Below are 21850 nucleotides of genomic sequence, written 5' to 3'. Positions count from 1 at the left end.
TTAATCTAAAATAGTAAGTGGGAGAATGTGAACATCTCAATGTGACATATAGTCTCCATTATTAGTACAACACCGTGATATATGAATAAGGCTTCGAGGTTGTTTTGTTTTCGTCCCCCTAAGGAAGGTTTCTAGACATATTAATACCAAGGTTGGCTTCTTACGAAGATAGGAAGGAGTGATGTATTTTAGGCTTGACCGACCCTAAGGCGACACTCTCTAAGTTAAGTCATGAATTCTAAAATAATGGGTTACACTTACAAATATGCAATTAAGCTTTTGCAGTGGATAATTGCATCTTGACCAAACCAGTGGTACTTTATATTTAAAAGAGAAAATAAAGAGTTATTTTAAGTTTTAAATTATAAAGATAAGATTGTCTTATAAGCTATCTGAATTTAACTTGATCGACCCTAAGGTGGCACTTTATTTGTTGGGTAGTTTTATCGTGGAAAAGTAAATGTTAATTTATGTGTTTTAATTGTTGCATTCATGCATCATATTTACTTTCCAAAACATTGATATTTTTTCAAATGATAATATTATTGTATTTTATTTATTTTAGTAATGTCGAACGGTGGCAATCCAATAACTGTTTTACTATCACTTGAAAAACTTAATGGTGATAATTTTATAAGATGGAAATCAAATCTAAATCTTATGTTAATATGTGAGAACCACAAATTTTTCCCAACTGAGGAATGTCCTGAAGAGCATGTTGTCATCGCCCCGAAGAATGTTCGGGACCAGTATGATGCCTAGATTCAATCCAATAATAAGGCAAAGTATTACATGGTTGTGAGCATGAATGATGTTCTGAGAACAAAGCATGAACCCATGGAAACTGCGTTTGAGATAATAGATTCTCTGCGAGCCATGTTTGGGCAACAATCTGATCAAAATAGACATGAGGCTACTAGAACCTACATGACTACTGAGATGAAGAAATGTGTTTCTGTATGTGAACATGTCTTACACATGATTAATGTGATGCATGAAGCATAAATACATGGGGCCATCATGGATGAGCATACACAAGTAAGCATCATACTGGAATCACTCACTCCTGCCTTTTCTGCATTCACAACCTACTATATTATGAATAAGTTGGAATTCAACATGACCCAACTGTTGAATGAACTGTAGACATTTGAGTCTCTTAACAAATCCATTACCAAAGAGACTGAGGCAAATATGGTAGAGGAGAAACCTTCAAACTCTGAGGAGATATCCAAGAACAAAAAGAAGAACAATGATAAGGACAAAGGAAAGGGCAAGAAGTCCAAGAAAAGCAAGAAGGCACCAAAAGCCAAGAAGAACAAGAATGAAAACAACTCCAAGAAGAAAGAACCAAAAGGAAAATGTTTCCACTTGGAGTTGAAGGTTACTGGAAGAGAAATTGTAAGAAATATCTCTTTGAGCTAAAAAGAAAGGTAAATATGATTTGCTTGTATTTGAAGCTTGTGTAGTGGAAAATGATATGTTATCCTGGGTTTTAGATTCAGGAGCCACTAACCATGTTTGTTCTTCTATGCAGATACTTGAGTCATCAAGGGAGCTGGCAGATGGCGAGGTGACCATTCGAGTTGGAAGTGGAGCGCTCATTTCAGCAAGAGCAAAGGGAACAGTCCATTTAATTTTTGGGAACAATTATTTAGTTTTGAACAATGTTTATTTTATTCCTGGATTTTCTAGAAATTTAGTTTCTTTATCTATGTTGCATGAACATTTTTGTATATTTCTTTTAGTAATAATGTGATTGTTATTTCGAAGAATGGTTTTAAAATATGTCAAGCAAAACATAACAACAGACTGTATATGCTCAAACCAAATGAACGAACTCAATAATTCAGAATTATTTAAATTAGCAAAACTGCAAGGTAACAAAAGACAAAAAGTTTCAAATGAGGATGACACATATCTTTGGTATCTTAGACTTAGTCATATAGGTCTAAATAGGATAAACCGGTTAACAAAAGATGGACCTTTGAGAGAACTAAGAGTTGGAACTCTTTCGGTTTGTGAATCTTGTGTAGAAGGAAAAATGACCAAACATCCTTCCTCAGCAAAAGGTAATAGAGCCAAAGAAACTTTGGAACTTGTACACAGCGATGTCTGTGGTCCAATCAATGTACAAGCAAGAGATGGGTATGAGTACTTTGTCACTTTTATTGATGATTACTCAAGATATGGTCATACTTACTTAATGCTTAGGAAATATGAAACATTTGGTAAGTTTCAAGAACTCAAAACTGAGGCTGAGAAGCAGTTAGGTAAGACTCTTAAGACACTTTGATCTGATCGAGGTGGAGAATATTTGGATTTAGAATTCAAAGATTTCTTGTTGGAGCATGGTATTCTATCCCAACTCACAGCACCAGGAACGCCATAGCAAAATGTTTTTGAAAGAAGAAACAAAACCTTGTTGGACATGGTTAGGTCTATGTTAAGCTACTCTTCACTTCCTCTCTCATTCTGGGGATACACACTTCAAACGGCGACTTACATTTTGAATGTAGTCCCATCTAAGACTCTAGTGCACCAAAAAAAATAGTTATTAAAATTTTTATGTTTTATTTTATTTAATTGTTAAGTGTTGTGAATTAATTTATTTATTTGTTTGATTTAAATTAAATTGTTATAATTGTTTGGTAGAATTTTGTGAATTTATTTGCTAATGTTATTTGTTTTAATTTTAAAAAAAATGTGATTATTTGAGTTTTGGTTGAATGCACTAACGTGCATGGTAGGTAGTGATGTACCCTAGTTATTAAGTGTGTGCTAGTGCATGGTAGCATGGTGCACATGTGTAGAAATTTCTACACACTTATAGATTCATTTATTTGGAATCAATTAATTAAAAATAAAAAAAATAAAAAATAAAAAAAGAAGAAAAGGGAAATAAGAGAGCCTTGGACGTGTGTGGAGTAGTGGGAAATAAAGGGGATTATTCCATTTATTTATTTATTTTTAGAAAATAAATTAAATTGGAAGACAATGGTTATTTTGGGTAAGGGGATTAGTGACATTCCCTTTTAGATAGGTGATTAGTGCTCAAAAATATCATTTTATTAGTCTTTAAGTTAAAATTAATTAAGTTTTAATTAATATTTTCATGGATTTATTGTTATATATTTTATATTTGAAAATATTAATTTTAATTTAATTTGTGTTTAATTTTTAGGAAATAAAATGTATTTTGACACAAAGAAAAAGAAAGAAGAAAGAAAGAATTAAAAATGAAGAAATCCTCAAGAAAATGGCATTTTTGATAAAAAAAATTAGGCCCAAAATGGAGCCCAGGCCCAAACTTTCAGCAGCCCAGCCATCCCCAAGCCGAGCCACACAGAGCCAAGCCGAGTACACCTGATGCTGCCTACAGTCCACCTGACGCGTCTGCCCCGTAGGTCCCACGCCTGCCACGACCTGACCGTCTGCGCCTGCCGAGCCAGTCAAATGTTGCCACGTCGCCCGGATGTTCCCCACGGCCCAACACCACCTCTGTCGAGCCAATCAGCAAATGACGCGTGTCAAACGTGTCTCCCTCATTATTGCAGCATGTCTCCCACTTCCATCACCTTTTGTAGCCATTTTCTCCACTTCCTAATGCACGTAAATACACATTTTGGGTCCTATTTTCACTATAAATAAAGGACCAAATGTAGGGAAAAAAGGGGATCAGATGGTGGAATTAAGTGTGGAGAGTATAGTGAGAGAGAAAAGCATTCTTGTTCTTATTTTTCTTTCATTTCTTTTACATTACTTTGAGTGAAAACAATGTCTATTTTAGGTTAAATTCTCTTATGGAAAGGCTAGAATGAAGTTCATGTTTCACATTATATTTTTAATATATTGATTATTTAATTTGTTCGTCATTTCTATATCTTTGTTACAATTAAATTTATTTTCTTCTAATTTTTATTCTAAATTTATTAGTGTCTTTTACATAAGTCTAGTCATGCTCTTCTTATGTAATTTAGGCTTTTAATTTAATTTAGGATATTTGTTATATTATATGCTTTTTCCTGCATTTTTCCATTGATATTTTGTCACTCTAAGGTATATAATATGATAGGTTTTTAAAATTAAAAGTTAGTATAATTTAATTAAAGAACATATTTTAAGGTGAGCTTTATTATATATATTTTCCAACTATAATTAATGGTGTAGAATTATAGTTGAGTATAATGAATCAATTTTATTAAAATATATATATGTTTGCATGAATGAAACTTATGTCTTCCATATTTTCTTTCTGATTCTAATTCCTCGATTTTGTTTATTTAATGTTTATATTCTTTTTCAAAGTTATATCATTTCAAAGTTTATTATTTCTGATTTACTAATCTTTCTTTTTACTTGTATTTTACCTCTCTGTGGATACGACATAGCCCGATTACTACTACGACCACTTAGGAGTTATTGGGCGATATCAATTTTTGGCACCGTTGTCGGGGAGGTAATTCTACAATTAAAGGTTTGCATAGTAAATTAATTTTTTTTTCTATTTAAAAAAAATAGTACAATTTTTTAATTTCTCTTTTATTTTATCTTTCCTTAGTAATTTTTTTTATTTATTCATTTCTTTTTTTATTATTTTATTTTTAGGTTTAGAATTTTATTTTCTAGATTTAGTTTTTTTCTGAAAAAATAAAGCATAAAATTGTAAATCATAAAAAGTAAAAAAAAAAGTATTGAGAACATTTGTGTAATTGTGGAAATTAGTAAAAACCAAATTTGTTCTGTCTTAGAAAAATTGGTTCTTAAATAAGGTCTGTGTTAGCGTTACCCTCCAACCTTTTCTAAGAACCTCAAGGAGTTCTAGAAAAGCTCTTGGGCCTAAAGTGGTACCTTGGCAGCCTTTCCAATTGTCCTGGGAACATTTTGGTGTATACTTATTACATTATTACACACTTGCGCTTGTAATACTTACAAAATAAAAAATATTTATGCCACGAAACAGAGACGCACTAGGGAGATTTGTGAGACAACAAGTAGAAACTTTAGAAAACTCTCCTAGTTCGTCGTTTTCTTCCATTCGTTCAAACACTCCCGATTCACCGAGACTTCCTTAACTACCCATGATGGCTCATCAAGATGAAGTCCAACCAAGAACGCTACAGGATTATTTACATCCTACGCATACAGCCACACCTTCATGCATAATGTATCCCAACAATATGCCAAATTTCGATTTCAAACCCGACATGATTAACCTCTTACCAACCTTCCATGGGTTGGAAAATGAGAGTCCGTACATGCATATACGGGAATTCGAAGAGGTGGTGGCTACATTCAACAATCGAGCTGATGTCACCAACATTGTGAGATTGAAATTATTTACTTTCTCGCTCAAAGATAAAGCAAAAAGCTAGTTGTATTCCTTAAGGCCTAGATCTATCGGAACATGGGACGAAATGACAAAAGCATTCTTTGCCAAATATTTCCCACCCCATAAGACTAGCAGCCTTAAGAGGCAAATCTCTACCTTCATCCAGAAAGACCATGAAACTTTCCATCAGGTCTGGGAGAGGTTTAGAGATTTGATAAAGCAATGCCCACATCATGGATACGAAAGCTGGCGTCTGATAAGTTATTTCTATGACGGTCTCACAACCGGACAAAGACAATTCGTACAAATGATGTGCAATGGCGAATTCCTTCAAAAAGATCCCGATGAAGCTTTCGAGTACCTCGACGATCTTGCTGAAAAGTCCTACACATGGAATGGACCGAGTCCTATGGACAAGCCACAATCAGCTGGAATCTACCAATTAAAGGAAGATGACAACGTCAAAAGCCAAATTGAAGGTAGAGGAATCCACATGGCTGCAAAGGTAGAGACACGAGATCCATGCTTCATCTGTGGAGGGGTGGAACATCAACCGCAAGAGTGCCCAACTCTTGGTGAGTTAAGAGGAGGAAATGAGGAACAATGCAATGCTTTAGGGGATTACAAGAAGCCTTATAACCCTTTCTCAAACACTTACAATCCTGGTTGGCGCAACCATCCAAATTTCAGCTGGAAGGATTCAAACCAAGCATCTGGGAGCCAATGGAGGTCTGAGCAGCAACAACCGCCAAAAGCATACATTGCTCCTCAAAATAACATGCAGTCAAGTAATTCTCTAAAGAATACTTTGCAAATGCTTGCGCAAACTCAAATAGCCTCAACTCAAGAGCTCAAATCTTGTTTCACACAAATGGTAGAGGAAATGAAAGACATGAAAATCCAAATGACAAAGCTAAACACTACTTTGGCGATTCAAGAGCATGGTAGACTTCCCGCTCAACCTCTAATCCATCAAAAAGGGCAACACATGGCATAAACTTCCTCCTCTGGAGATACAAATTTCAAAGAGGTTAATTCCATCTCTACTCGAAGTGGTTAAAGTACGGTTTCACCGTTAACTAAGACAACAAGTACGTCAATACCCACTCCAGATGATGATGTGCCAATAAGCATTCCAGTTAAGGCACCCTTTCCTCAAGCTTTGAAATCCACTGGAAAGGTACTGGAAAATCATGGTGAAATCCTAGACCTTTTAACACAAGTGAAGATCAACTTGCCATTGTTGCATGTGATCAAACAAGTGCCTGATTATGCCAAGGTTATCAAGGATTTGTGCACCGTTAAAAGAAAGCACCATGTCAAGAAAACTGCATTCTTGGCGGAACAAGCTAGCGTGGTAATTGACTGCAAGACATCGCCTAAGTACAAAGATCCTGGTTGTCCCACCATCTCATGTCAAATTGGGGAGCAGGAATTTGGTCAAGCCCTTCTAGACTTAGGAGCAAGTGTAAATCTCATGCCATATGCAATATACTTGCAATTAGGTCTAGGAGAGCTCAAGCCCACATCTGTGGTGCTACAATTGGCTGATCGATCAATTAAGAAACCTCGGGGAATAGTAGAAGACGTTCTGATTCAAATTGAAAAATTCTATTACCCTGTTGATTTTCTCATCTTGGACACTCAATCTGAAGTGAGTATAGAGTCCAAAATTCCCATCATTCTCAGTAAACCTTTCCTCGCAACAGCAAATGCACTCATTAACTGTAGGAATGGTCTCATGAAAAACTCTTTCGGGAACATGACTCTAGAAGTCAATGTTTTCCACATCGGCAAACAACCACCTGACAACGATGAGTGTTTTCAATCCTATCTGATCGATACACTTATTTCGGAAGAGGTTGAATCAAAATACACATCTAATCATTTTAATCACCTCTTCCAAATTTCATAAAGTTCTGAGCCCGATGAGTCTGCAATCAACCCTGAAATCGTCAAACACTCACAGGCTAGAAGAACCATGTTTTGGAATCCAATCTTTGAGGAACTCCCTCAAGATCGAGAAACACCAGAACCATCCATTGAACAAGCTCCTCAACCAAAGTTGGCCGAACTTCCTGACGATCTTAAGCATGTTTTCCTAGGAGCTGACAACACTTTTCCTGTCATAATATCTTCCAAGATCAATGCCACACAAGAGTGCCAACTCATTAATGTGTTTCAAGAACAAAGAGATGCATTAGGATGGATGATAGCTGACATCAAAGGTATTAGTCCATTAATTTGCTCCCATCACATTCAATTGGAAGACGGGGCTATACCACGTCATGACCCTCAAAGAAGATTGAACCCAACGATGAAGGAAGTAGTAAAGACTGAAGTCACTTCTTGATTCTGGCATAATCTATCCTGTTGTTGATAGTAAATGGGTCAGGCCAACTCAGGTTGTTCCCAAGAAATCTGGGGTAACAGTGGTACAAAATGAAAAAGATGAACTTGTTCCTACCAAGGTCACAACTGGGTGGTGCATGTGCATTGATTATAGAAAATTAAATGCAGCCACCCGCAAAGACCATTTTCCACTTCCATTCATCGATCAAATATTGGAACGTGTCGCAGGTCATCCTTTCTATAGTTTTCTCGATGGTTATTTAGGGTATTACCAAATCGAGATTGCCTTAGAAGATCAGGATAAGACCACATTGACTTGTCCTTTTGGTACTTTTGCCTTTCAACGCATGTCATTTGGCATGTGCAATGCTCCAGTCACTTTCCAGTGATGCATGATGAGCATATTTAGTGATATGATCGAGAAATGTATGGAAGTATTCATGGATGATTTGATAGTCTTTGGAGATTCCTTTGAATCAAGCCTTCTCAATTTAGAGTTTGTGCTTAAACATTGCAAAGAGAAAGGCTTGGTACTCAACTGGGAAAAGTGTCATTTCATGGTGCCATCAGGCATAGTCTTGGGGCATGTCGTGTCAGAACGAGGAATTGAGGTCGATCAATCAAAGATTGAACTCATATCAAAACTACCTACCCCCAAGACTATTAAAGACATTCGATCTTTTCTTGGGCATGCAGGATTCTATAGGAGGTTCATACAAAAAATTTCGACAATTTCTCGCCCTTTGTCAAACCTCCTAGCAAAAGATGTTGTGTTCAGTTGGACACCTGAGTGTGAGGAATCTTTCTGAACGCTCGTTGCAAAACTCACTTCCGCCCCTATCATTCAGCCACCAGATTGGAACTTACAGTTCGAAGTCATGTGTGATGCTAGCAATTATGCTATAGGGGTCGTCCTAGGTCAAAGAAGGGAAGGGAAGCCCTTCGTTGTTTATTACGCAAGTAGAACTCTTAACAGTGCTCAAATGAACTATTCTACCACTGAAAAAGAGCTACTTGCTGTAGTATTCGCACTTGACAAGTTTCGTTCCTACCTGATTGGTTCACCTATTACAGTCTTTACGGACCATTCCACCTTAAAATACCTCATTTCCAAAAAGGATGCTAAGGCGCGTTTAATTAGGTGGATCCTTCCGTTACAGGAATTTGGTCTGACCATAAAAGACAAGAAAGGAGTTGAAAACGTGGTAGCGGACCACTTATCTCATCTTGAATTTTCTGATTCCGCTGATGGCCCAGCCATTCGAGATGACTTCCCTGATGAACATCTCTTCGCAGTCACTAAGTTGCCATGGTACGCTCATATCGTTAATTACTTAGTAACTGGCGAACTTCCAACTACATGGAGTGCACAAGATAAACGTAAATTTTTGGTCGAGGTTCGTAACTTCTATTGGGACGATCCATATCTATTTAAGTATTGCCCCGACCAAATTATGAGATGTTGCATTCCAGATGATGAAATTTTTAGTGTTCTGAACTTTTGTCATAATGAAGCTTGTGGTGGTCATTTTTCTATGAAAAAGACTGGTGCAAAAATCTTACAATGTGGTCTTTATTGGCCCACTTTGTTCAAAGACACTAATAATTTCTGCCGATCATGTGAAAGGTGTCAGAAATTAGGTGCTCTGTCCCGACGACATATGATGCCACTAAACCCAATTCTTGTAATAGAAATATTCGATTGTTGGGGGATATACTTTATGGGACCATTTTCACCTTCTTCTGGCTACCTTTACATTCTCCTCGCCATAGACTATGTCTCAAAATGGGTTGAAGTTGTGCCTTGTCAAAATAATGATAACATAACTGTTGTGAAATTCTTAAAGGAAAATGGGTTATCTAGGTTTGGTACACCACGCGCTATCATAAGTGATCAAGGCACCCATTTTTGCAACTATTCTTTCGAGACCTTAATGCAAAAATATGGTGTAATTCATAAGGTTGCATTGCCTTATCACCCATAGAAAAATGGCCAAGCTGAGTTAGCCAACCGAGAAATTAAGCAAATTTTAGAAAAGATGGTTAATCCTGACCGCAAAGATTGGTCCTCAAGACTTCTCGATGCTCTCTGGGCATAGCGCACTGCTTACAAAACTCAACTCGGTATGTCTCCTTATAGGCTAGTCTATGGTAAAGCCTGCCACCTTCCTGTTGAGCTGGAACACAAAGCTTATTGGACAGTTAAAAGCCTATTTTGATCTCAAGGCGGTAGGACTCAATCGTAAGCTTCAGTTGTCAGAAATTGAAGAATTAAGAAACGATGCTTATGACAACTCTAAGATCTAAAAGGCTAAAATGAAAGCGGCCCATGACAAGCAGATCCTAAGAAAAGAATTTGAGCCAAACCAACGAGTGCATCTTCATGACTCTCGTTTGCATATCCACCCTGGAAAGCTGAGATCAAGGTGGACTGGCCCATATGTTGTGAAAACCGCCTTTCCCAATGATGCTATTGAGGTCATAGACCCAACTGATGGGAGAGAATTCAAAGTAAATGGCCAGCGACTGAAACACTACATAGAGAGGGTGACCCAGCCTGAAGAAGTCACTCTCATGGAACCGGTTTACCAAGTCTGAGTAGTGTTCCAAATTGTTTGTACATAGGTTTGTTTTCTGTTTATTTCCCTTTTGTCATTTTCTTTTATTTGTTATCATTTTGTGTTTTCAGTTTTTATGTTTTAGAGAATCAATATTCGCTCTATCACTCGACGCTCGCTATCTAGGTGTTCTCTTTCCCTGCTCTTTTACAATTATTATCTTTTGAGACATTGAGGACACTGTCAGATTTTGGTTGGGGGTGGTGAGCATATTCATGCACATTCATGTTGATTTTTGTCATATTAATATTTTTGTCAAATTTTTTAAAAATTACTTATTTATTTTTGCAAAATGTTACTTTTGAGTCAATTTTTGTTATATGTATTACTAAGAGTTTATCTAGAGTTACCTAATGCACATGTCAAACATTGTGGTAAGATGGTTGATTAGCACGTATTTGCTTAGAAATTTGCCTTGTTTAAGAATTCATTATTTTCTGTGAGAGGTGAGACTTGAGAAAACAACTTTTAAAACTTTTATTGATTCTTAGAAATGGTTATAATTATTTGGACAAGGTATTGTGGTATGAATGGATGATGTTTAAGGGATAATATTTTCTATAGACAAATCTTATTAGAGAGCCTTTTATTATGTTGTTCATGAAAAAAAGAAAATGAAAAAAAAGGAAGAAGAAAAGAAAAAAGAAGAAAAAAAATAGAAAAAAAGGAGAAAGACACAAGAGCAATATTTCTATCATTTTCAATTATGTTGTCTCTTGTGTCCAAGAAAAAAAATGTGTGTTTATTAATTTCATGTTTTATTTTATGACTCTTTGAATAAATGTAAAGATTGTCTATTTAACTTAAAATCCTGAAAAACTGATTTTGTGGTATCCTTTATGGTGGTTGTCCAAATAGTTTATTTCCTATCTTCGTTTCAATAATTATTTAAGAGTACGTCCTAAATATATACCCATTTGATGAGTGCTTACTTCTTTTCCAACTCCATGAGCGAAACTCTTAAACTTTAAAAAAATTCAATTATATAAGAGGTTAATGGAGTTGAGACTTTTACTTGGCATAATTTCGAAGGCTTTATGTGCTATGGTTTGCGGTAAGAAGGTTCAAGTTTGCTGCACACACTCACAACTCTAGATTTATTCAAGGTAATTTTTTATAACTCTTGTTGACTTGTTACTAACATTTTGTGTTAATACTTAAGTTCTTTTATAATTTTTGACCGGAAATATATCATGTTGACATTTAGCATTTCGCTTGAATTGCTAGATACTAGCAATGAGCTGGTTGGGGATTGTGATTAGTGCTCAAAAATATCATTTTATTAGTCTTTAAGTTAAAATTAATTAAGTTTTAATTAATATTTTCATGGATTTATTGTTATATATTTTATATTTGAAAATATTAATTTTAATTTAATTTATGTTTAATTTTTAGGAAATAAAATATATTTTCACACAAAGAAAAAAAAAAGAAGAAAGAAAGAATTAAAAATGAAGAAATCCTCAAGAAATGGCATTTTTGATAAAAAAATTAGGCCCAAAATGGAGCCCAGGCCCAAACTTTCAGCAGCCCAGCCATCCCCAAGCCGAGCCGCACGGAACCAAGCCGAGTCCACCTGACGCCGCCTGCAGTCCACCTGACGCGTCTACCCTGCAGGTCCCACGCCTGCCACTACCTAACTGCCTGCGCCTGCCGAGCCAGTCAAATGTTGCCACGTCGCCCGGATGTTCCCCACGGCCCAACACCACCTCTGTCGAGCCAATCAGCAAACGACGTGTGTCAAACGTGTCTCCCTCATTATTGCAGTATGTCTCCCACTTCCATCACCTTTTGTAGCCATTTTCTCCACTTCCTAATGCACGTAAATACACATTTTGGGTCCTATTTTCACTATAAATAAAGGACCAAATGTAGGGAAAAAAGGGGATCAGATGGTGGAATTAAGTGTGGAGAGTATAGTGAGAGAGAAAAGCATTCTTGTTCTTATTTTTCTTTCATTTCTTTTACATTACTTTGAGTGAAAACAATGTCTATTTTAGGTTAAATTCTCTTATGGAAAGGCTAGAGTGAAGTTCATGTTTCACTTTATATTTTTAATATATTGATTCTTTAATTTGTTCATCATTTCTATATCTTTGTTATAATTAAATTTATTTTCTTCTAATTTTTATTCTAAATTTATTAGTGTCTTTTACATAAGCCTAGTCATGCTCTTCTTATGTAATTTAGGCTTTTAATTTAATTTAGGATATTTGTTATATTATATGCTTTTTCCTACATTCTGTCATTGGTATTTTGTCGCTCTAAGGTATATAATATGATAGGTTTTTAAAATTAAAAGTTAGTATATTTTAATTAAAGAACATATTTTAAGGTGAGCTTTATTATATATATTTTCCAACTATAATTAATGGTGTAGAATTATAGTTGAGTATAATGAATCAATTTTATTAAAATATATATATATATATGTTTGCATGAATGAAACTTATGCCTTTCATATTTTCTTTCTGATTCTAATTCCTCGATTTTGTTTATTTAATGTTTATATTCTTTTTCAAAGTTACATCATTTCAAAGTTTATTATTTCTGATTTACTAATCTTTCTTTTTACTTGTATTTTACCTCTCTGTGGATACGACATAGCCCGATTACTACTGCGACCACTTAGGAGTTATTGGACGATATCAATAGGTCCTTTATTTTAGAAGTGATTTTTGACATAATTAGGATAAATCATAAGGGGAAACTTACCAAGTATTTTATTGGGGCTTTATGGGGGAATTAAAATAAAAAGAGAAGAGGAGAATAAGAAGTCATTCTACACCTTGGGGCTGCCGACTTTTAGAGAGAGAGAGAGAGACGTGAAAGAGAGAGAAGGAGAAGAAGAAAGGAAGAAAGAAGAAGAAGAAGAAGAAGAAGGTCTTAGGTATGGTTTTCTTATGGTTCCTTATTATTTTGAGTCTAAGGTTTCTCTTCCCCGTCATCTTAAGTTTTTCTATGCTCTTCTTCTTCATGGGTTTCAAAAATCCTATGGTATTCAAGGGTGATTATCATTTGGGTGTTGATCAAATTGTGTTCTTGATTTTACAATCAAGAGAGGTATTGAATCTCTAACCCTAATTCTATGATGTTTTCTTTGGTTCATGGATTTATGGATATTTTTATATATATATTGATGCCTGGGAAAATTGATCTAGGCGTGGGCATGGGTTCATGGTGTTGGTTTGATTATTATGGTTGTATATTCATAATATGTGTAATGAGATGATTATTGAAATGAGGTGTTAATGATATGTTGTTCAAAGTTTTCTATGGTTTAATGATAGGAATGTTTTGGTTTAAAGATTTTTATGTGAAAACATGCAAGGGTTTTAAATTGTGATCTATAAGAAAATAATGATGAATTTTTTTTAACATGAAAGGATTTTCGGCCTAATGGTGAATTTCAAAGTATGATGGTTATTCTTCTTATGTCTTATGCCAATATAAATTTTAGAAACATGATAGAATATTGTAAGATTTTTAAATTAATATATGGTGGTTTTATTACCTTGGAATACTTGCATGATAGTAAATAAATCAAGAGTATATTTAAGACAAGATCAAAGATGATTATTTGTTATGACTTGTGAATATATTTCAAGTGGTTGAAGAATTTTTGTATGCTAATGGTAACATTTAAAATAAATAAAAAGGGTGTAGAAATATGCTATGGTTTGCATTTAAATTTTGTTAATTAAACATGCATGATTAATTTTGATTTGGTAAAGCATGATGAAAGTGATGAATATTATGATTTTAGGGTACTTGCTGATTTTGTGTATAAAAGGTGTCCAAATGGTGAGAAAATGTTTTTGAATGCTTAGATAAATTTTTTTAATTGCTTTGATGTATTAAGAAATTAAATGGAAAATTTTAAGATGCCTTGAATGATATTTTTGAGCAAATAAAATTCCTACAGTTTTTTTTTATAATTTGATGAAAATATGAGTTTTTAAAAATAAAGATTTTGATTTTTGAGGATATAATTAGTTGCTGAAATTTTAATAAAAATGTGGGGTTGTGTTTTTAAATAAAGGAATTTTGTGTATATGTTGAAATAAATCAATCTAAACTATGAAACTAATTAAAGTGGTGTTTTTAATATAACCATGAGGATTCATTTTAATAAATGTGTTTTTTTCTTCATTTTAATTAAGAAAAATGTTGAATTTAGTTCACTTGTGATTTTTAAGTAAATTAAATTATGGCTGAAATTTTAGTAAATATTTATAAAAATAATCATTTGATTTTTCATATATGAATTTATTCTATTTAAATTTAATCTTTAAAAAAATAACATAAGTAAAAATATATTTTTCCACATCTAAAATAGATTTTTCTCACATTAAATTTATAAATTTGATAATTGAACTATAAGGTTATTTTTAGTAAAACATGTTAAATTATAAGTATTTTACATAATTGTTAGTCTTTGTTATTTTATGGAAATTAAAAGTGATTAATGGAATAATTATATTTTTTTTAAATGGTTGATTAAATTATTTTTATAAAATAAAAATAATGCTTTGGAGGATTAATCAACTTGAGAATTTTAAAGAGATAAATAATGGTAATCAAAGCATGTTACAATTTTGTTATTTTCATAACGATAGAAGTACGACGCGTAGAATTATCGTTTTTAATGCAACTTTTACACAACGTTCTCACGTATGCATGTCGCATGCAATTTCACTATTACGTTAAAAAATATGTCTATTATGCAACCATATAGTTTTTATAGCAAAACCATGCATGTAATATAGGTAGAATGTGCATTATTCTTTTATGACCTTATGTGTAAATATGCCTTGTTTGGATATTGTGAATAACCTTCAACATGTGTGCATGGCCCAAGCACACATGGGATTATATGAGTGGGCAAAATAGAGTTTATGTGATGCTAAGGAAGGTTATTTTGATTATGGTATAGGCTCGTTGTGAAGTTGTCATTTTACCTTGCTTGGACCTAAGATAAGGAAGTTAGATATAATTCTATTTGTTTATGCTATGAAAGGTAAGATTAGCTTGTATGAGGATAAAATGATATATATATTGATGTACCATGTATGAAATGCTATTTTGATATGATATGATGAATGTAAGAAACCATGTATTTTCCTTGGCTTTGATATGACTTGATTGCATGTATTTTTGTATGTTGTACGATATGTAGTGGTTGTTAGCGTGTTGAACGTGACACAACAAAGGGGTTACTAAGGATCTAAGATGTAACCCGAGTTATATGGAATGGTTGTTAGCGTGTTGAACGCGACACAACAAAGGGGTTACTAAGGATATAAAGACGTAACCCGAGTTACTAAGGATATAAAGACGTAACTCATAGGGCGGACGAGCCGAGGTTATTCAAGGACCAGAGATCATGTTTACCTCAAAGGGTGACATGGACAAGTTAGGGGGCCATGTTCACAAGGATATGATGTTTATGTGATGATGTTGTGATGATGATGATTTTTCATATGATGCCAATGTTGTTATGATTATGTTTATGTTTACAATGTTGATGCTATTATGATAATGATGCTATGATGTGTGACGATGTATGATGCGATTATGATTTGTTGTGATTTACGTGTGTGCTGTTTGAACTTCCTTACTGAGCTTTTAGCTCACCCCTTACTTTCCCTTCCAGGTAGCAAATAGGTTTCTCTATGGCACGCATGGTGATGTGGGGAGTTATATCGTCGTGGTGTGTATGGCGTGGGGGCATCCTATGGATGAGAAACGATCAGTTTAAACGCCATTTTCTAAAACAATGTTATGTTAATTTGAACATTCTAAACTTATCAGTGGGACTTGAACTTTGGTTGTTTTAAGAACTTTCCATGAAAACTACTATTTTTCTTTTTAAACTATTGGGCCCAACTTGCATGTTTTTAGCAAGACCCCACTGAGATTTCATAATAAATGTATTTTCTCTTATAAACCAACGAATATGTGAATGTTTTACAAAGCACTAGACTAGGGCGTTTTACAAGACCATTAGCAAAACGCCACTGGAACTGTGGAATGGAAACAAGCCTAATTTGCACAATTTTCGCATTTGGGGATGTCTTGCTCATGTTCTTAAACATAAATCAGGGAAACTTGAATCAAGGTCGGAAGTGTCCATTTTTGTTGGCTACACTCTAGAGACAAGAGGCGGTTATTTCTATAGTCCCAAAGATCAAAAGGTATTTGTTTCCATAAATTCAACCTTCTTTGAACATGACTATATAAATAACTATAAACCTCGGAGCAAGGTAGTATTGGAGGAACTCACGGCTGATAAGATTCCATCACCATCATCTTCATCATTAAATGATAAATGACAAACCGAGGAAACCATGATTCCTAGAAAAGAAACCCCGGTGCAACGTCGTAGTGGGAGGATTGTGAGACAACATGTTCGCTACGATGAAGCACATGTCCTTGTTTCTTATATAGACAAGGACAATCCATTAACCTATAAAGAGGCAATGGATGATCCTAAAAAGGAGAAATGGCAAGAAGCCATGAACCAAGAAATGGAATCGATGTATTCCAATTCTGTCTGGGAACTTGTGGATCCACCTAAAGATGTCAGGCCCATAGGGTGTAAGTGGATATACAAGAAGAAAAGATGTGTAGATGGGAAAGTAAAGACTTTCAAAGCGAGGATAGTAGCCAAAGGTTACACTCAAAGAGAAGGTATTGATTATGAAAAAACATTTTCTCTTGTGGCCATGCTCAAATCCACTGGCATCCTCTTATCCATAGCGGCTGTCAATGATTATAAGATATGGCAAATGGACGTCAAGACAACCTTTCTGAATGGCTATCTTGATGAAAATATCTATATGGTACAGCCATAAGGGCTTATAAAGAAAGGGGAAGATCAAAAGGTATGCAAGTTTCTAAAATTCATTTAGGGATTAAAGCAAGCATCTAGATCTTGGAATATCTCTTTTGATGAAACAATTAAAACATATGTGTAACGTCCCAAATTATCTAATAAGGCTTAGGGCCTTGATTAGGGGGCCACGATGGCAAACTATGGAAAATTATGTGTTTATGTGATATGTATGGGTGTTATTATGTGGTTATGTGAGTTATATTATAATATGACTTGATATGCATGTTCAGGTGTATTAAATATGCATGTGGGCCCGTTTCTTATCATAAGGACAATTTTCATAATTTGGTCTATTATGGGTATATTTGGCATATATGTGATAAATGTGTGAGACCACATTATTATGTGGATATATTTGGGTTACTCGGCACGAGGCGATCCTAAGGAGCAAGTTAGAAGTAAAGTCACAACGGGACCAATACTTGACTCGGGGTGAGTCAAGGGGTATTTTGGGTATTTAGTACATTACCGAAATATTGGGTAATGGGAATGAAAATTCGAGGATTTATTTGGAGTTAGCGAGACCAGGAGGGAATTCTGAGGATTTTGACTATTTTACCCCCGGAGACGAGCATTGGGATTTGCTTAAGGTTACTTAAGCCCTAAGTAACCTGTCATAAACATAAGTACGTTCAACATTCATGTTCTCTCACTCCCGTGCTCTCATTTGACATCGTTTGCATTTTCGAAGGAAACTCGAGTTTTAGGGCTCGGATTCAAGCAAGGTTAGAGTCATAACAATTCTAGGGAAGATTAGAAGCTTGATAACTTGAGGATTTAGCTAGAAAACAACATAATCAAAGGTAATTTAAGCTTTGAATTTCTGAGTTTCCATTTTCTTAAGTTTCTTAAGTTTTGAATTGGATTTCACAGTTTAATGAGTTTTTGATCCATCGGAAATGCGGGTTTTGTTGGTTGGGAGGTTCTAAGGATGTTGTGAGGTTGAATGGTGAGTTTGGTACGGATTTTGGGTGATCTTTTAGAAGATTTTGCACTGAGAAAGCTGGGTTCGCGGGGTTGCACCATGACCCTCCTGAACCCAGGGGCCTGGATGGTTCTCTAAACCGCTATTACGCCATGGCGCATGTGGGCTGTGCCGCAGCCCATGTCTAGTGTGTTTTGCGGCTGGGCTCTCTGGTTGTGAGAGCCTCGACTCTAAATGGTGGGGCATCGCGACCCTAATTGGGTGCGTCGCGACGCAAATGGGGGTTTTTGGCCAATGAGTGTTTTGAGTGCAGGAACTCAAACTTTAGGGCTCATGATCTACTATCCGATTTAGTAGAATTCGACGTCCAAGAGGCTAGGACTTGGTTCGGAAGCCTGTGTTTGCTCGTTATTGACGGGATTCTATACTTGGTTGTGACTATGTTATTGCTAGGGGCTTGAGATCAGGATCGTGCTCGAAAGTCGTTCTTATTTTACATTACATGTGGACCTAAGGTAAGAAAACTTCACCCATTACGTGATATACATGATTAGGGCTTGGCCCAAATGTTGAATATAATTTTGATTGGGCGTGGGCCCCTGTAAATGTGCATGATTATGCATGTGAATGGTTGATTAAGCATGTTGAATGCTCTGTATCTGGATATTTGTTATATTATGAATGCCTATTAGCATTATATAATTGAGAAAAAGCATTGACTTATGAGTCAAGGTCGGCAATAGCGCTGAGCGCTGGTCAAAAAGCATTGACATATGAGTCAAGGTTGGCAATAGCGCTGAGCGCTGGTCAAAAAGCATTGACGTATGAGTCAAGGTTGACAATAGCGCTGAGTGCTGGTCAAAAAACATTGACTTATGAGTCAAGGATGACAATAGCACATTGAGCGTTGGTCGTATTAATTAGGCCTAATCAGGAGCGCACTATATGCTTGTCCAACCCAATGGTCGTGGAAAATTCAGCGCCAGGTATACTGGGCCGGCTCTAAGGCTGATTATATAGAGGATAGGGCAATGGACCCCGGGGTGACTTATCAGTCCCATATCCTACGATATGGCCTCGGGATGACTTATTAGTCATCTAGTTAGGGCAGCGGGTCCTATGTGACATTGTAGTCACTTGTTGGCATAGAATGCATGCATGAGTAGGGTTATTACTGCTAGGCATGCTTATTATGATTCTATGATATATTATTTACTGTTTATGATCATGTTTAAGTTTTCTTCTTGGGCCTTAGCTCACGGATGCTATGTGGTACAGGTAAGGGGAAAGGAAAGCTGGACCAGCCATGAGTTGGAGAACTCAGGTGGCGACGTGTACATATGCAGTCGCTTGACCACCATGGCCAAGGTTTCTAGATGAACTAGGGTTAAACCCTATTTTTGCAGCTTAGGTGGGCGGGTTATAACTTTTGAATTGTAATTACCCTTTTGAGACTGCAAACAACTTTGTAAATGTTTATTATGGGATCCCATGTACAAATTAAAGTTTAAGGAAATATCCATTCCTTTTGACCGAAATTTTTAACCCTAGACCATTAATATGTTTAGTACACAGCTATGGTCAAATGACTCGTTTAGCGAGCCTAGCACTATTTAAAATATACAATGTAACGGTCTTGGCTAACCAGGGCGTTACAATATTGCTTCGAATAGAATGTTGACGAAGCATGTGTGTATGAATACATCAAAGGAAAAGTGGTGGTTTTCTTAGTTCTTTACATTGATGACATTTTGCTCACTGGGAACAATGTAGAGACATTGTCAAACGTGAAGAATTGATTAGCCAAAAAGTTCCAAATGAAAGATTTGGGTGAGGCAAGCTATGTTCTAGGAATCCAAATCCTAAGGGATAGGAAGAACAAGCTCTTGGCACTTTCTCAGGCTAATTATATAGATAAGGTGCTTGAAAGATTCTTCATGGAGAATTCCAAGAAAGGTCAGATACCGACCAAACATGGAATTGCTCTCTCCAAGGAACAATGTCCTAAGACACCTTAGGAGGAAGAGGATATGAGAAAGTATCCCTATGCTTCAACAGTTGGGAGTTTAATGTATGTTATGTTGTGTACTAGGCCCGACATATGTTATGCAGTTGGGATTGTAAGTCGTTATCAATCAAATCCTATTTTGGAACACTGGATTGCAGTAAAGCACATTCTCAAGTATCTTAGGAGAACGAGAGATTATATGCTTGTATATTCAGGGAGTGAGATGAACCCCACTGGATACACTGATTCTGATTTCCAATTGAACAAGGACAATCGAAAGTCGACATTTGGGTCAGTGTTCACTCTTGGTTGAGTAGCTGTTGTCTAGAGAAGCATTAAACAATATAGCACAGTTGACTCAACCATGGAAACCGAATACATAGCAACTTGTGAAGCAACTAAGGAGGTAGTTTGGTTGACGAAGTTCTACACCGATCTGGAAGTTGTTCCAGACATGGATAAGCCACTAATCCTATACTGTGACAACAGTGGAGTAGCAGCTAATTCCAAAGAATCGAGAAGTCATAAGAGAGAAAAGCATATAGAAAGGAAATACCATCTGGTAGGAGAGATTGTACACACTACAATAATTTTGACATTCAATGACTCCCTACAATGTCTTACATTATGAGGGATTTTAAATGTCTTATGTTGGGAGACATTGAAATTTTTTATTAATTACTAAAATTATAAGACATTAAAAGTGTAGGGAGACGTTGAAAATTGGGGGTCTAAACACGTATCTGTGGGAACATCCAACGTCTCCCACTGGAAGACGTGCCACGTGTCCCACGTCTTTCAGTGGGAGACGTTGGATGTATATGACTTCCAATGTCTCCCACTGGAAGACGTGCCACGTGTCCCACGTCTTCCAGTGGTAGACGTTGGAAGTCATATACATCCAACGTCTCCCACTGAAAGACGTGGGACACGTGGCACGTCTTCCAGTGGAAGACGTTAGATGTCCCCACTAGTATTAACCCCCTCTTTCCTTCCCTCTCTCAGACACACACACACAAACCAGAGGCATTCAAGGCGATTTTTGCGATTTCTAGGGCACAAAAGGCAAGGTTTTCTCTCTATTTTCATGGTTTTACTTAGTTTTTTTTTTTAAACAAAAATCTTAGGTTATGCATAAAAATGAATAGTAAATGCGATTTTGTGTTTGTTTTACATTATTATGAACTTTTCCCATAGATTGTAGGATTTTCTTAGATTTTCCATAGTTAGTTTCTAAGAAAATTTATAATTTGTTGACAATGTAGAAATTATTTTAAATTTACATATCACATTATATAGACTTCATTAAATCTATATGTTTATGATTATTTTTTATTATTATTATTTATTTCAAAATTTAGCTATATTTGTTTATATATCTAAAAAAAATTTATTTAAATTCTAGCTATTTTGATTATATATAGTTATATTAAAATAAATTTATTAGATAATTTTAAAAATATAAATATATGAAAAGTTTTATGTTTTTGGTGATTATTGAGTTTTTAGGTTATGAAAAGTTTTATTGATTTTTTGTTTAGGTTAATTAGTGGCTCATTGGAGTTTTTATTTTTATTTTTTTAGCAATCATTTACTTATTAGATATTTAGTGATATTTATTTAGTAATCTTTTAAATATTAATTAATTTAATTTCGTAGGTTGTGATTTTGTTGGTGAGATTTTAGAGGGTATTTTTTGCATCAAAATTTCTATATC

The 21850-nt window shown here is 35.3% G+C and overlaps 1 non-coding gene across 1 annotated transcript; it reads right to left on the bottom strand.

Annotated features, from left to right (window-relative positions):
- Window positions 1–5465: 5465 nt before the first annotated feature.
- Window positions 5466–5572, bottom strand: LOC133820545 (small nucleolar RNA R71). The gene has a single exon (XR_009886952.1). It is a non-coding gene; the product is annotated as a small nucleolar RNA R71 (small nucleolar RNA).
- Window positions 5573–21850: the final 16278 nt, after the last annotated feature.

Source organism: Humulus lupulus, chromosome 2 (genome assembly GCF_963169125.1).
Source record: "Humulus lupulus chromosome 2, drHumLupu1.1, whole genome shotgun sequence".
Classification (NCBI taxonomy): Eukaryota; Viridiplantae; Streptophyta; class Magnoliopsida; order Rosales; family Cannabaceae; genus Humulus; species Humulus lupulus.
This window is presented reverse-complemented; position numbering and strand designations above follow the sequence as displayed.